Genomic DNA, 12,279 nt, shown 5'->3' with positions numbered 1-12,279 from the left:
ATAGTTTCTGTTTCATATCTTTTCATTTCTAGTTCATGTCTTTTCTTTGATAATGACTTCTCATGGCCCCAACTCAATCTCATGGCTTCTCTCTATACATGCTTTCATATTGAACTTATGTCCACTTCCTTCCTTATTTCCTAATTCTCACTTTTGGAAGTGAGAGTCAAATCAGCTCATTTTATCCCTGAGCAGGCAGTGGATCTCATGCATGGTCACCTCATACTCTTTCTGATTGTCTACTGTTGGGTCGGGAGCCTATCTCTAGCTGAAACACCTGTTCTCAGTGGTGAGGGGTCTATTGCAGTGCCAGACAGTGTTCACAGTTAAATATATGGTAAGTGTGGACAAAGGCATTACCCTCTGATGTGGAGCAGAAGGAAAGTTTATTGCCCAGGGACTTTCAGACTTAGGCTAACACACAGAGCTTTTTTCCAGTTATCCCAAGTCCTTTGCCATTGGTCTGAACAGTGTCTTTAAAACTGTGTTCTAAGTATCTTTGGAATTTCTACAGAGAAATTTTAGGGTATAGGAAATCTATCCCAACTTCAAGAAAATCAGACTTACATTGATCGGTTTTAAACATATGATTTCCTTTTGAATTTAATTTGAAGAAATGGTCCTGCATTACTGGGAATCTGGACATGGCCTCAGGGAGAGGTCATCCTTCTTTATCAGCAAGTTAAGGTGGCAACCGTCCCTGTCCTGGGCTCACAGTGTCACCTCATATATTGGGCTCTCTTCAGAAAGGCACATTTTTAAGTGGGGTGAACCTCTCTCCCACCCCCATTTCAAGTATCTGGCACATCAAGAGTAAAGACCCTTGGACGTCACTCATCCAACTGTGCATTGAAGTGGTAACATATGGGAAGAAGAGATGCCCGGCTCATCTTATTCAGAGCTTGCTGATGGCTTAGAGTGTACCATATCAGTCTGGAGGCTTGTGGAAGGTGAAATTCAGTAGCCATCCATCCCAAGTGAGTGTGCACACCACAATTCACCGAGCAGGACCACCAAGTGTAAGAAAAGATCTCCATGCTCAAGGGTGTATCATGCCCAAGGGAGAGCTCCCTCAGGCTGATTGCATAGTTATGATGACCATCTCTTTATCCAGCCTCCTGACATTGGTGTATATTTGTCTACTCTGGTTGACTCAAGGAGGAATTTTTTAATTTTGATGAGTCTGCATATGAGTTGAATGTTTTTATATTTGCATTTAAAATGACTATTGCACAATATAAAGATGAATGATAAGAATTCAGCTAACAATTTATAATTTTACTTTTTCTTTACTTAGAGCAATATTAAATAGAAAATTAAAAATACAGTGATAGGAGAGATTGGATGAAGGGGAAAATAAGCATTATTCTTTAATAACCTTCCTGTTTTTTTAAATAAGAGGCCCCTGAACTCTGCAAATGATGTAACCAGCATTGGGTGGTAGATATTCTTGTATTCCAAAAATATTTTTGAGCTTTGTTCTGGGATGTAATTAAATTACTTGGAAGCAGTGTGATCCTTTCAAGTCTTGATTTTAAGATTTGTTAGGTGAGAGTAGAGCAGTGTTCAGTGTAGAGCTAATTACTCCCCATTACTGAAGCAAGACCCGACTGTGTACTCTACTCAATTTCCTGTGAATCATGAAGTTTTCCAGTCTGGTTAGTGAGAACAATCACTGTTCCCAGCCTTGCGTGAGTGTGAGCACCTTTATCTCTAATCCTTTTGGGAAAGACCTGGTAGTTTCCTAACTTACATGTACTGATCAGCACTCTGCTGAAGACTTGAAGGGGACCCTTTGTAAGTCTCAGAAGTTCTCTTTTTTTGCAGCTCACTTCTCTCCTGTACTCTGTCCTGTGAACTCTAGCCACCTTGATCTTTTTGGACTGGGCTCTGTCTCCTCAATTCAGGGAGTCTAAGGGCTCCACTGGATTTCCCCTCCCTGCTCTGCAGCTTTGAACTCATCAAGGTAAAAAAATGCAGGAATCATAGGGCTTAGTTTGCTGTTTCTTGTCCCTTAGGGGTCACTGTCTTTCCTTGCCTGATATTCACTGTCTTGAAAATCATTGTTTTATTTTTGTTGTCGAGGTTTTTTGCTTTTTTTATGTAGGAGGGTAAATCTGGAACCTGTTATTGGAAGTCACATGACTTCTTTAGCAGCCAGCTTATGTGTTCATACAACATGTTCTGTAAATATGGAATTATTATTTCTTTGGGGAAGGTCCTTACTAGTCTTGATAATATGACAAACATGGATGATTACATGTCACAGCCAAACTACATTGATTCCTGAGTCTGCAGAGGGAAGCATGAAGCCCAAACTGGAAGCTTGGCTTTCCTGATCAGCCCCAAATAAGTATGATTTCAAGCATAGAAGATGTAAGCATTTTCCAATTTATGCCCTTTCTCAAAGTTTCTCCTGTGGCTGAATTTATATCCACGACTCCATCCAGTGCCCTTACTTCTTCCCAGGGAAGACTAGGAAGAATCAGGGTCACTAGGATTCAATTATGCTTTTGAAAAGAACATTAAAACATTTTTCAACCCGGATTTTTGTCTTAATGAATTAGCAGTTGGAGAAATGTTAGCTAGGATTGTCTGAATAATAACTCCACAAATAAGAGTTTTAATCAGCCTAAGAATGGGATTAAAGTCAAAATCAGCAACAGAATATAAAGCCACGACTTTCCAAGCAGTTCCCTTTAATTTTTTTTTAACTGAACAATTTTTAACCGTTAAGGCTAAGTGAAAGGTACTACATCAAGTCTAGTTGGAAATTCTTCAACAGCTAGGAGTTAGGAATAACTGTTTATCAGTATACATGCATTTGCCCTAAATTTTTATTTCTACATGCACAGAACTGCAGATGTTAGTAGCAAGAGGAGGGGAGACTTCCTTTAAAATATACGATGCTTTGAAAAAAAAATTGCTAATGGAAATTCTACGTATTTGCATTCCCAAGAAAGCACTAATAGGGTTATATCCTGTTGTCCTTGTCTTTTGTTCTGGTCATCGGTGAAAAATCAGATTTACAGATCAAGGAAAGGGGGTATCTTTTAAAGAATGATTGTCTCTAGAATAAACTTCCTTTATCTCATTAGCTGTATCATCTTTTAGTCACAAGGCATCAACTCTGAGAATGAGACAGAAGGCACAGTGGCAAAAACTTGGTTCAGCTATTTGGGTGTAACCTAAGCTATCGACATGGTTGTTGGTGACAGTTTCTGTTCATTGCAAAAAGAAAATCAATCTATGCTGCTGTCTAGGATCTAATTTTACCTCATTCCAAATGCATTAACTGCTGGTATATATCCTAACAAATGCAGGGAAGTTGATTTTTTTAAAAAAACTCTTCATTTGAATTTGTAACAAATTCTTATTACATTGTCACACTTAACCAACTACCAGTACCACTACCAGAAGAGGCATGAATTATCATATAGGCCAGCATAGTAACTTGGTCCAGCAAAACAAAGTCCCTTGAGAACATATGGAATGGGGCTTTTCAGGAAATATATCGCTCTGCTTGAGTCACTGCAACTATAATCTATATAGAATAGCTAACTTTACCAGTTGTGACCTCCATTTTGGCTTGACCTTATTATGCATTATTCAATAGGTCTATGTTCTAAGGTTGTGTAGTTATTTGTGGGATTTTATAAGAAAGTACTAAACTGAACACAGTGAAAATTAAACATATGTTAAATCATTTATGTTATATATGTCATGATTTAGAAAACTTATACATAGTTTTCTCCTCTCTGTGTTTGTTCTTTTCTGACTCTGGTACATTACTGAGCCTCATGTTTGACTATGTGACTTGTTTTTGGTTATACTACAATCTAGTCATATTGATGACTCTGGATTTGATCTCATTTAATGTCTAAGGTGGCTAAAAATATCAGAATGGCTGATTTAACTAATTAATTTTTTCCTTTTGGACATAGCTTAAGAATAACATGTAGAGTATATTTGTGTATACATACGTAAATGTAAATTTTTGATCCTGAAATGATTAGATATTGCCAGAACTTAATGGTCAATTCAGTCCACCAACTGTTACAAAAAATTAGTCCACTGAGATGAATGATTGCATGACAAAACTGATGAATCTGTCAGTAATTTGATGTCAGACTGGCATTAGCCAAAACAGGTGACATAAATAGATCCTGGAATGGCCATGCAATTTTAAAATCTGAGATACAGATTGCTATTTGATTGCTTTTTGTTATTGTTGCTTTTATTTTGCTGATAATTACTGTTCATCATGAACACAATAAAGATGTGACTGAATTGAACTACCTTAGTCCTTTTCAGAAACTCTGAACAGATGAAAAATTTTTAAAGAGATCTTTACAGGAATACTGACATTGTAAAATTTGTGAAAATTCTTTACAAAACCTTGACTATCTGAACTGACACCATCTGGTATCCATATAAAGTCCCTTTGAATCTCTTGATGGTTTGATGGACTATTATCAAAAATGTTCACATATACCACTAACCACTGTGTTATATACTCACAGCACAAATTACCACATGTCCATCTACTTAAAACTTAAAGAAATTGGCAAAATGAAAAGATAATCAGAGAGCTGGACTGAGAAAACTGGATCTTCACTAAGATTATGGCTATTAGGGCAAAATATATTTTTTTGTTTTTATTTTTAATATATCTAGTTAATTGGATCATTGAGATGAATCAGCAATTTGAAAAGAGAATCATAGAGTTGGACTAAGAAAATTATATCTTTACTGGGGTTGTGTCTAAATGGCAACATATAATTTTGTTTTTATGGATCTACTTAATATGACCAATCTATGTATCTGTGGTAGATAATGAAGTCCCTTGGCCCCAAATCCAAATTATCTCAACAGCTTTTCTTCAATGGTTAATATTCAACTACTGATTTCATTTCATTTCATGTTTCTGTAAACTCAGGCCACATAATTACAGCCTTAATATCAACATATCCACAGTTGAACAGAATCATACATAGTAGGCATAGTTATTTTTGCAGTTTTATCAGCAGCATTAGCTCACCAGATGAGTCATTGAGGTTGCTACATGATCAATTTTAAAAAAGAGTTCAGTGATCAGTCATATTTGTCTATTCTTCCCTTTAACCCATGCACCCCCTAAAATAGGCAACATAAACAAGACTTTCCAATGTTTGATTTGAAGAAACCATGTTTGTTTCTGAGAGAAAGAAAGAGAAGAAAGTTGGGAATTCTTGGGTTTAAGGCACCAAAGGAGTTACACAATGATTTTAACATCATTAAGTCCGTCAATTTACTTTGATGTGATAATCTGAAAGTCTCCTGAAATAAATTCTATAGGATAAAAAACTGCTTTTAGATTTTCTTTTTCTTTTCTTTTTTCTTCCTTCCCTCCCTTCTTTCCTTCTCTTCTTTCTTCCTCCCCTTCTTCCTTCCAATTCAAATCATAGAATAAGTAGTCTGATTTGTTGTACTACTTAAGATGGTTCTCAGTTTTTTCCAATTATATGACTACACATAGTGCCTATAAACCATCTTAATGTTGATGTGCTATGATGTGTAAAATCAGAATTTTGAATACTGCCTTCCATTCTTTATTTCTGTGACTCTAACAGTTTTGCTGGGGGTTAGGGGATGGAATCATATCAAACAGAAAAAGGAGTAAAAAGATATTCAAACATGCATTTACCTTCTCAACTAGCCAATTTTGAAGAGATGAACCATGCAGGAGACATTTAAACTTAATATTGAAAAATGTAACTAGTGTGATTTGAAACTAAAGGGTTTATTGAAGTAGATAAAACTAACTCTTCTACTACACCAAACTTTTAATTAACTTCTTTAATTGTGCCCAAAGGGTGTGCAATGATGGGTATCTTTTATAAATTCAGAAAAATAAATATATAAACCAATATAATTGATGAATATAATTACTGCTGATTAACTAATTTTAGCCTGTTATGTTTTTATCTGTCCTAGCTGATTAAAGCAGAGGGTTAGTTCCTGCCTCTCTGGAAGAGCATGATTTTCCCTAACTAGATATGAAACATTTTAGCTTCATACTTGACCCTCCAGGTATTCTTCTCTACCTGAGGAAGTGGAACAACTTGTAAAAGAACACACAGCAAATAGTTTATTAACATTCACAGTTCATAGTGTGACACTGTAGGGACAGGTTTGGCACACAGCTGGTGCACAGGGAAAACTCAGAGCCCTGTAGCACAGAGGAAATAGTTAAAACTCTAGGTAAGGGCAGTCAAAAACGTCATCGACACTGGGTGAGAAACCACCCCTCCACTGACTGAGCTCTAATGCTAAAAAGGACTAAATATGTAATGTTACATCCACAGTGGTAGGAAAAGAAGTATAATATAAAATCTATTGTGCTCAGAAGTTTGGGTCCTGCCTCTTAGCTATAGTGCACAGTTTTAATGACAACACTCTCATTAGCTCAGCTTTACTTGACTATATCTAACATTCATCATCTTATGTGGCTAACAGCATAGTTCATGCAAAATTAGTGGAGGAGGGAAGGAGGATTAAAAAGGTCTTATTGCTTAAGGGAGTAAAAAGCAGGCTGTCCTCAGCTCTTCATCTAGTCCTCTACATTTATTAAGGGCAAAACCATTTATCTTTCTACTCATAAATGGAACAGATACAGTATCACTCCCCCAGGGAACAGGAGCCACTGGGGAAAGCCAGATTAGGCTGGGGAACTGATGCAACCTAGTGCGGTGCGTTACTTCATGGAGCAATAAGTTAGCAACACACTTTGATTTCAAATATTTTTTAATATGGGTTGTTACACATGCAGAGAGGGAAAGTAAGGACAAAAAGATTGCCATTGCCAGCGCTCTGTACTGTCTGAGCTGTAAGCACTGTGGAAGGATTTTCACAAGTGGACACTGTAAGCACAAGTGACAGGGCTGAAAGCTTGCCTTGGGAGGGAATGCTTGTGAAGGAAATGGGAAGCAGCAGAGCTGGAGAGAAAGAACATTTAATATGTAGAAATGCATTCTTTTGATTCAAATGTCAATTAGGCCCCAGCTTTTTACCACTTTAGTGGTTACTATCATTTTTCATCTGTAGGATAACTCTGTCCTGGGTTCTAAGCACAGAGTGGATTGTTCAGCCTGGCTTGTGTTGGCTGAAACATACTAATTGTCTTACTGCATTTTTAATTTCAGGATTGATATGTTGGCTTTGCAACTGACTGTCAGAATAATTCATATACATAGTATTAAAAATAAGTGTGTGGTGGTTTTATTAATGTACTCTTAAAGAATAATGAAACCTTCAGATCTGCTCTAATGAATTCTGATGAAGTGAAATGCTTAAGAATGATGCTCTTTGTACGTGCTTATTCCTCACTTAAGAAAATAAAAAATCAGACCAGAGAGGAAAAATCTCTAAGAATCCTGAGACCCTTTGTGAATTAATACTTTTATCCCCATATATTGAGTCACTAAGCAAGAAATGACAATTTCAAATTTCTACTTCTGTTTAGAGCTCAGGATAATAGGGATATTTTCTCTTTGCTTTTTAAAATCCCTCATCTCCTTTCCTGCTATCTTATTCATTAGCAACATGCGTTTATTTAGAACATCTTTCTGAATGTAGCTTGCTAATGTTGAGAACACACAGGCACTGTGTTTTAGCATAGTTAACCTTCTGTAGATGTGGCACACTGTTCATACAAACCACACTCATAATTATTGCAGTTAAATTAATAGTAAGAATGATGATGTATATGGCAACAGCCTGTTTTTATTCTTTATTGCACTGGTCATTTTTGCAGGGCAACCAAACCCATAAATTTGAAATCTGTGTGAGTGTGGACACAGATGTGTGGGTAAGCATTTTTTTAAATGGAAAAAAGGTATTCGTGAGAGGTATATTGATATACTTATAAGTTACATTTCATCCTTATGAAAAACAAGGCATGCTGGTTACTGTGCCATTGCCATACCTCTCACATATTTTAACCTGCACATTTTTTTTTTTTTTTTTTTTTTTTGAGAGGGCATCTCTCATATTTATTGATCAAATGGTTGTTAACAACAATAAAATTCAGTATAGGGGGGTCAATGCTCAATGTACAATCATTAATCCATCTCAAGCCTAATTCTCGTCAGTCTCCAATCTTCTGAAGCATAACGAACAAGTTCTTACATGGTGAACGAATTCTTACAGAGTGAATAAATTCTTACATGGTGAACAGTACAAGGGCAGTCATCACAGAAACTTTCGGTTTTGATCATGCAATATGACCTATAAACCATCAGGTCAAATATGAATATTCATTTGATTTTTGTACTTGATTTATATGTTGATCCCACATTTCTCCTATTATTATTATTATTTTTATTTTTAATAAAATGCTGAAGTGGTAGGTAGATGCAAGATAAAGGTAGAAAACATAGTTTAGTGCTGTAAGAAGGCAAATGTAGATGATCAGATGATCAGGTGTGTGCCTATGGACTAAGTATTAATCCAGGCTAGACAAGGGCAGCAAGACATCCACGGATGCAGAAGATTTCTCTCAAAGCAGGGGGGGTGAGGTTCTGAGCCTCACCTCTGTTGATCCCCAAATTCTCACCTGATGGCCCCCCTGCGACTGTGCCTGTCTTAGGTTGTTCCTCCCTTGAGGAATCTTACCCGTCTCTGGCTAACCAGTCATCTTCCGGGGCCATACAGGGAAATGTAAAGTTGGTAAGTGAGAGAGAAGCCATATTGTTTGCAAAGGTTAGCTTTTTACTTCTTTGCAGATTTATGCCCTGTGGCTTCTATGCCCAGCACTTGTCTCGAGGTATCTTTACCACCTGGAGGAATTATGATACTCGGTAAATTCGATATGAGGCACAAATTCTATTTAAAGTTTGTAATTAGGAAGGAAGAAGAAAAGCTATAGATGTACCATATGAAGGAAACTTGGGAGGATTGATTATTTCTTTGACATATCTTCTTGTATAGTACCTTAAGTATGTATAGGTTTTAAACTACTAACTAATTTGCACACACATATTGACATAATAGGAATACGGTGACATAAACAAAGCAAATCTATAATTACCAGCCATCTCCAGTGAAGCCAAGAAAACCATTTAGGCACCCTAGGCATTTGTGAAAATTTATCTATGATATGATGGATATTTTCCAACTGTACTTGAACCATCAGACAAATTAAAGCAGCCCATTTCTGGGATCTGTTCACATCCCATATGTTCTTTTAACCATAGATAGTCTATAGTCATGAGATTTTGGGGTGCTACAACTTGCACCCCTCCCAACTCCTGGTTGAGTTCCAACAGTACAGATCCAGTCAAATTCGTTGTCTCACTGTATGCACATGCCAGCCTAGACATCTCCCTCCTCCTTCTTATGGCAAGTCCAGGAGACGGTGGGCTGGATGCAGCCACAACCGCAGCATCGTCCGGATCCCTGTGGAGGCTTTTTGATGATCATCCCCCAGCACGAGTCCTCCAGAGAGTGCTGATGCCGGAAGCTCCTCCTCATATCGTATCTTAGTTCATTTTCTGGGTATCCAAGCTAGGCCTTGATCTTCTGCCTAGAAACAAACAGACCCTTTGCCCACACTTTGACATGCCCTCTATACCACTGTGCAGAACTCATTGGAGGTCAGCACACAGTAACTGCTTTTTTTTTTTTTTTTTTAATTAAGAGAAAGGAATATTATCAGAAAAGAGTACCTCCATAGCTGATCATCTGACACCCTTTAAGTGATCAACATTAAGGATATTTAAAGCATGCGTTGATCTTTGATTTACCAATAGTTTTATCCTGTTAAGGAGTAATCCCCCTTTTCTTTCTTTCTTTCTTTTTTTTTTTTTTAAATTTTTAATCTACACTTACCTGAAGAATACTATGTTTACTATGCTCTCCCCTATATCAGGTCCCCCCTAACAACCACATTACGGTTACTGTCCATCAGCTTAGCAAAATGTTGTAGAGTCACTACTTGTCCTCTCTGTGTTGTGCAGCCCACCCTCCCCTTTCTCCCTCCCCCCCATGCATGCTAATCTTAATACCCCCCTTCTTCTTCCCCCCCCTTATCCCTCCCTGCCCACCCATCCTCCCCAGTTCCTTTCCCTTTGGTACCTGTTAGTCCATTTTTGGGTTCTGTAATTCTGCTGCTGTTTTGTTCCTTCAGTTTTTCCTTTGTTCCTATACTCCTCAGATGAGTGAAATCATTTGGTATTTCTCTTTCTCCACTTGGCTTATTTCACTGAGCATAATACTCTCCAGCTCCATCCATGTTGCTGCAAATGGTTGGATTTTTCCACTTCTTATGGCTGAGTAGTATTCCATTGTGTATATGTACCACATCTTCTTTATCCATTCATCTACAGATGGACATTTAGGTTGCTTCCAATTCTTGGCTATTGTAAATAGTGCTGCGATAAACATAGGAGTGCATCTGTCTTTCTCAAACTTGATTGCTGCGTTCTTAGGGTAAATTCCTAGGAGTGGAATTCCTGGGTCAAATGGTAGGTCTGTTTTGAGCATTTTGATGCACCTCCATACTGCTTTCCACAATGGTTGAACTAATTTACATTCCCACCAGCAGTGTAGGAGGGTTCCCCTTTCTCCACAGCCTCGCCAACATTTGTTGTTGTTTGTCTTTTGGATGGCAGCTATCCTTACTGGTGTGAGGTGATACCTCATTGTAGTTTTAATTTGCATTTCTCTGATAATTAGCGATGTGGAGCATCTTTTCATGTGTCTCTTGGCCATCTGTATTTCTTTTTTGGAGAACTTTCTGTTCAGTTCCTCTGCCCATTTTTTAATTGGGTTATTTGTTTTTTGTTTGTTGAGGCGTGTGAGCTCTTTATATATTCTGGACGTCAAGCCTTTATCAGATCTGTCATTTTCAAATATATTCTCCCATACTGTAGGGTTCCTTTTTGTTCTATTGATGGTGTCTTTCGCTGTACAGAAGCTTTTCAGCTTAATGTAGTCCCACTTGCTCATTTTTGCTGTTGTTTTCCTTGCCCGGGGAGATATGTTCAAGAAGAGATCACTCATGTTTATGTCTAAGAGGTTTTTGCCTATGTTTTTTTCCAAGAGTTTAATGGTTTCGTGACTTACATTCAGGTCTTTGATCCATTTTGAGTTTACCTTTGTATATGGGGTTAGACAATGGTCCAGTTTCATTCTCCTACATGTAGCTGTCCAGTTTTGCCAGCACCATCTGTTGAAGAGACTGTCATTTTGCCATTGTATGTCCATGGCTCCTTTATCAAATATTAATTGACCATATATGTTTGGGTTAATTTCTGGGGTCTCTAATCTGTTCCACTGGTCTGTGGCTCTGTTCTTGTGCCAGTACCAAATTGTCTTGATTACTATGGCTTTGTAGTAGAGCTTGAAGTTGGGGAGTGAGATCCCCCCTACTTTATTCTTCTTTTTCAGGATTGCTTTGGCTATTCGGGGTCTTTGGTGTTTCCATATGAATTTTTGAATTATTTGTTCCAATTCATTGAAGAATGTTGCTGGTAATTTGAGAGGGATTGCATCAAATTTGTATATTGCTTTCGGCAGGATGGCCATTTTGACGATATTAATTCTTCCTAGCCATGAGCATGGGATGAGTTTCCATTTATTAGTGTCCCCTTTAATTTCTCTTAAGAGTGACTTGTAGTTTTCAGAGTATAAGTCTTTCACTTCTTTGGTTAGGTTTATTCCTAGGTATTTTATTCTTTTTGATGCAATGGTGAATGGAATTGTTTTCCTGATTTCTCTTTCTATTGATTCGTTGTTAGTGTATAGGAAAGTTACAGATTTCTGTGTGTTGATTTTGTATCCTGCAACTTTGCTGTATTCCGATATCAGTTCTAGTAGTTTTGGAGTGGAGTCTTTAGGGTTTTTTATGTACAGTATCATATCATCTGCAAATAGTGACAGTTTAACTTCTTCTTTACCAATCTGGATTCCTTGTATTTCTTTGTTTTGTCTGATTGCCGTGGCTAGGACCTCCAGTACTATGTTAAATAACAGTGGGGAGAGTGGGCATCCCTGTCTGGTTCCCGATCTCAGTGGAAATGCTTTCAGCTTCTCGCTGTTCAGTATAATGCTGGCTGTGGGTTTATCATATATGGCCTTTATTATGTTGAGGTACTTGCCCTCTATTCCCATTTTGCTGAGAGTTTTTATCATGAATGGATGTTGAATTTTGTCAAATGCTTTTTCAGCATCTATGGAGATGATCATGTGGTTTTTGTCTTTCTTTTTGTTGATGTGGTGGATGATGTTGATGGATTT

This window comes from Manis javanica, chromosome X (genome assembly GCF_040802235.1).
Source record: "Manis javanica isolate MJ-LG chromosome X, MJ_LKY, whole genome shotgun sequence".
NCBI classification, from domain to species: domain Eukaryota; kingdom Metazoa; phylum Chordata; class Mammalia; order Pholidota; family Manidae; genus Manis; species Manis javanica.
The sequence above is the reverse complement of the archived record's forward strand: the minus strand, read 5'-3'. Positions refer to the sequence as shown.